Source organism: Impatiens glandulifera, chromosome 1, assembly GCF_907164915.1.
Source record: "Impatiens glandulifera chromosome 1, dImpGla2.1, whole genome shotgun sequence".
Taxonomy (NCBI): Eukaryota; Viridiplantae; Streptophyta; class Magnoliopsida; order Ericales; family Balsaminaceae; genus Impatiens; species Impatiens glandulifera.
In genome coordinates, this window is record NC_061862.1 from 65,774,420 (window position 1) to 65,780,419 (window position 6,000).

The window sequence follows — 6,000 nt, forward strand, 5'->3', positions numbered from 1 at the left end:
CGGGGCATGAGCTCAGGGAGAAGCTCACGCTTCTCAAGCCATGCTCAGGGAATATTTGGAAAAACCAACTCGGACACTTCAATGGGAAATGAAACATTCAAATATGCTAACCGGAATAAATGTCTCCGGTTAAGCTTGGTAAACTCATTCTACTAAGTTATATGTACATAAATCGAGCGGTTCAAATGACTCAAGTAAAACAAATGGTTTGTTTCTTAAACTAAATAAATGTCGGGTAAACTGGACATTTCTTCACACTGGAATAAGCCATCTCGATAAACCAGTCATGGAAAACCAATCGATAAAATACACTATAATTTCGGTAAATGAATTTTCGACTAACTTGGGACAGCTGACCGATGTTTTCATGCATGTTTTGATGATTAACCTATGAATATCAAACAGTCTAGACCTCAATCAAAGTGAAGACACGTGTCTATCACTAAGAGAGGAAGACTAACATTCCTTCAAAATATTTATTTTCATAATGAAAATCTTTAGTCATCATTATTCTTTATTGGAACTAACCATTATACACTTAAAAACTAACTCCATAATAATTACTTTGATGACATCACTAACCACGCCAACCATTCCTTGGATATTTAAACAACATTTCCAATCCCATCTCAAAACAATATTCATCAAAAACACTTAAGCAAAATGCTTGGCCATGTCTCTAAGAAAACTCTTCTAGCCGATTTTGAATCGGTTGCTCAATGCGAGGACAATGAAGTTCAATGCATCTTCCGATCTATCGAACACTCCGGCTTAAGGAAATTCCTTGAAAACCGGTATGCCATTGACTACAATGTAGTCAATGAATTCTTCGAGACAGCAAGGGTGATACACCGAGATATCATCTTTGATCTAGTCCATGAAAAATAATTTATCTTCAGCGAGACATACTTCGCATTAGCTTGCAAGTTGCCTACTGAAGGCTTCACCAATCTCACTTACTCTCCAGTGGTCATCGACGAGATGCACCACCACTTTTCTGGCTCTATAATCCCGGTTAACACCTGAGGACCCAAGCGCCTTCTTGCTAATGAATATCATATTCTAAGCGAGATTCTAAGTAAGTCCATTCTGGCCAGGGATAAGTTTAAAGCTTACACCCAAGAAATCTTTGAAATGATGGTCGCCATCACTAAAGGTACTCCGGTAAACTGGTCCCGGATTATCTTTGACAACTTGAAGAAGCTGATCATCTCCAAGAAAACCGGTTATGCTCCACAACTAAGCGGTTTGTTCAATAACTTCTACAACCATCACGGCTCGGGTATCACTCTTCACCCGAACCAACTACTAACAAAAGAGAGGATCCAAGAACAAATAGACTACTGGAACAAGGCCAAGGCGAAGAAGGTTCCAGCAATCGGTCTATCTCACCATTAAATCCAGGACCTTTTCTTTATCTCAATTCTAAACCGATAATTTTGCTTTAATATCGGTTAAGGATCCCAATCAATGAAATCATCCTTTATTTCGAACTCAACCTTAAAACTTTAACATCAGTTTCGCCAAATCGGCATCTTCTCAGGGAGAAGGTATCGCTTCTCTCACACTCAAGCCGAAAACATACATAAAACGGAATATCTTCAAAAATCAACATTGGGAACAGATGTACCCATTCCTCAAAAGACGTGACAAGTCCGGATAGGCTCACAAGCCTACATCGTACCGTTTAAAAAAAAATTTCCTTGAAAAGGTAACAAACATTTAATTAGAAATTATGGACAATACGTAACAGTTAGATATTTTGAAATATTCTCATTAAATGATCTATAACCGTTCCCATATATAAAGAACTCATTTTCTTATAAATCAACTCACAACCATCTATCCCTCTCTCTCTAAATGCCAAGAAAGGTGTCTTCATCAAATCCTAAAAAATGAATGCTCAATTTAGAAATCTTATTTGTGTCAATTTTGATACAAGCCGCAAAAGCAAGGGCCACGATCATCAATCCACTAATTGGAACCGGGTTGGATAAATTGTTAGGATCGGGGACGCCCTTGGAGGACCGGGGTGTATCCGGTTTTAGGAAGGGTGGCCGCTTACAACACACACAACACTTTGGTGATAGTCCGGTTAGAGACTAAAACCGTTCTCAGCACTTCGCAAACTGTCACAGACTCTTGAACCGGGTTCAAGGGCGGAAATATTTGTTTCAGTCTGAAGCAACGTATGCGACTTTAGATGATGTTTAAAAGGAGTAGGTTTTAGAGATGGAGTGTATGGACCGGTTTTAGATTTAAGGAGTAATATTGTTTTGGTTAGGTTAAGTGAGTAAGCAGGAAATAAAGGAAATGACACGAGACAAGAATTTTTATGGATGTTCGGAGCAAACCCTCCTACGTCACCCCTTCTTCTCAGGTTATGAGAAGGATCTCCACTAACTTTCAAAGTTACAACAACACTGCCGGTCGAGCCCAACTCGCTACTCGCCGGTTACACCAACTCACTATGATGTAATACAATAACTCAACACAAACAATCACAGAAAGCTTCCGGTTTATGACACACCGGTTTTGGATCGTAAAAGTTTATCTCTCTAAGATTTTGTGACTTATCGCTTTTTTCAGAGGGATGTGACTCATTTTCTTGCTTGATATCATTCGCATTAAATGAGGACGCTTCATCTTCCTTTTATAGTAGATGAGATCCCAACGGTCATTTTCTTCTCTCTCCTCTGGATTGGTTGATCATTATCACACCTGTGTAGGGAGGTTACTTGCACGTTTCACCTTCCTCAATACTTGGCAATCATGCAGACACCTCTGAGTGTATGATGACGTAACCGGTTTTCAGATTCGAACACGTGTCGGGCATGCACCTCCGGTAGTCAACATTAGATCAGTAAACCATCATTGCTTTCCTCGCATGTTTCGATCAGATCTTATCTTCTTTTATCTCTTCGAGACACGTCTATTTCGTCATGTTACGTCACTCTTGCAGATTGAGTTTCCAGTTTTGTCTCTTGTGCAATATGATCCGGCTGGACTGCAAATCTTGTCTTTTCTGGCCGGTCACCTGGGATGGTAAAAACCGGTTCCTCTGATCTTGACTTAATCACTTGGAACTGATTTTCTTTCAGGTATTTCAACAGCCGGTTGATGATGTTCCAGCCGGTTAATACGATTGGATCTGTTCCTGCACATAGACGTTAACAACTGTTTAGTTTTTCTAGCCGGTTCCAAAAATTAACATTACTTAATTTTTCTTATCAATTTCTCCCTTTTTGATTATTTAGAATAAATATTCAAAACTTGTAATGTATGGCCGGTTTGAAAATTAACTTTCTTAATTTTTCTTATCAGAAATTTCTCAAGGAAACCCACAACATCATTGAAGAGGAGGTCACCGAGTTCTTCAATAATGCAGAAATAACGGATGACGGAAGCATCACAACTTACATCGATTCCGATTTCTATGAAATCACTGAAGAATCGTTCGCAGAATTCTTCGATCTCCCATCCGAAGGAGTTTTGGACTTTCCCTTCCTTTCCACAGAGATTTTCGAACAATACGGCTACACCTTCTCCGGCTCTCCAGCCTATTCGGTCGATAGCCACGGCCTGAAAGACAATCTTGACCCACACATTCAAATTCTCCAGGACATAATCCAGCGGTCCATCCTGGGACACATGCCGAACCAAAACTACACTCGACAAGTGTTCGAAATCATGATCGCAATACATCGAAGCATGCCTATCAACTAGGCCTTTCTCATCTTCAGCCATCTGAAGGCATGCATCTCAGCCCACCGAAGAAGGATCAGTTTCTCTCCTCAGATCAACCGATACCTTCGCTCCATCCTTCCAAGTTTCGGACCAGGAATCCCGATGCGACCGACTAAAATTCTGATAGATAACAGGCTATAAAGATGGGTCCAAAGGATCGAAGCAAGGATGACTCAACAATAAACTAGAAAATCCAGACTAGTTTCTCTATGTCTCTAAATGAATTAATCGGCTGTTCTCTTGTTTAACCGATCAATTTAAATAAAATGCATGATTTTAATGTAAATTATCTGCTTATCCTAATGATTCCGGCTTAAAATCAGAATTTTGGTTTCCTCTAAAATTCGGTCAAACATTTCAGTTAAAGCCCAAATTTCGGCTTCACATAAAATTTTGGCTAAAAAATTTCGGATTAATTCAAACTCAACCGCCAATGGTTTACCATCCCTGGTTTACCGCGTTGTTTTACCGCCCACAACATTACCGCCAAAACAGTTACCACAGTAACTTTTTGGAGGGAGTTTTGGCGCTTTTTGTAATACGATGTGACAGTTCAGCTACATAACCGTCACGACCAAAGCCTTATATAAAGACCAGATGAACTCATAACTGCTCAAGCTTACTCTCTCGCTCTAAAAATTTCTTGTGTTCTCTAAATTCTCCTTCTCTCAAAATCTTCAAGCTTTTTCACAACAAAATGGGACATGATAATGCACTCTTCGTCTACATCTTGCAGGTCGACTTTGAGGACATTCGAGAAAACGAGAATGCCGACTTCAAGCTCTTGATAGAATCTTTGAAGGATTCTGGGATGGAAACCTTTCTAGGCGGTCCGTTCACCCTTTACCAAGAAGAGGTTGCAGCATTCTTTGAAAATGCAAATGTTAAGAAAAGGGTGATTTCGTCAACGGTGGGCGGAAAGACTTTTGACATTACAGAGGAAACCTTCACGGCGGCGCTTCAACTTCCCTCGGAAGGGCGAGATTTCACAACCAACCTACCGGAAGCCGAAGCGGCTGAAGTAAAGCTGATTCTGTCAGAATTAGATAAACCGGTCGACCACACCGGAAAGAAGAGCACGTTGAACTTTCAGTTCCGATGGCTTCTCGATATTGTCTCCAAGTCTCTTCAAGGGAAAGGAGGCAACTTTGATAATCTGACTTGACCTAAGTTCGAGATGATGGCCAGTATCATCAAAGGAGATAAGGTGGATCAGGCCAGTGTACTATTTGAGAACTTATGTGATATGGTATCAGGAACGAAAAACCGAGCACTAGGATACACTATGCAAATCGGCAAGATCCTTCTGTTTCTTGAGATTCCAACCAGACCGGGTGTCCCTCTTTCCTCGTCCAAAATCTTCAACTCCGAAAACATAGAGAAGAGTTTGTAAAGGGCAGAAAATCCTCCGAAAGCAAAGAAGCCGAAGGCAACCGCAACCGAACCAAAGGCTAAAAAGCCTTATGTCAAGAAAACGGCTAAGAAAGGAAAAAAGCCGGTAGTCGAAAGATCGGAGTGTTAGCCAGACTCCTCCGAAAGAACTCATTCCACAAATCCAGCCGACTCGGGTGACCGCGCGGCTTTCTCTACTCCCATTCCACTCAATGTGGAGTTCCCCACGACTACTTTGGACGCTGAGAAAAACGTAGCCGAACAAATCCCTCCACCAAATCCGGAAGAATCATCGACAATCAAAACCAATGAATCTTCATCCAAAGGGGCCTCTATATATAAGGTAAGTACCCCTACTCCATCTCATAATCTTGAACATAGAAATTCCCCCATTCAGACTGCTGAGGGTGCGGTTGAAGAAGTCCATGAGAGGACTTCAGATAAAATTGATAATGTTGTAAGTGCTGTCAATCGTCTTATGGAAACCGAGGTGACGCGCAAACTCATTGAAACCGGTCAAACAGATGAAAATGACCGGATAATTGAAGCTGACAAGGCCAAAGAAACGACCGAAACTAAAGAAGACATAGAAATGGAAGACCCTCCAGTACAAGGAGGTAATCTTTCTGAAAAGAGTCCCACTAGTCCGGTTGATGAGGAAATTGCATTAACCGGACACGATGAAAATCCGCCTCATGAAGAGATGGATAAACATGACACCACACTGGACCCTGAAGGTCTGGTTTCTCAACAAGAGGTCGACGACATGTTCAAACGACTTCTCTATGCGTCGGAGAACCTGGCCGAAGTAATATCCCGTCCATACTACAACTGGTGTAAAATTCGAAATGAAGTTTAATT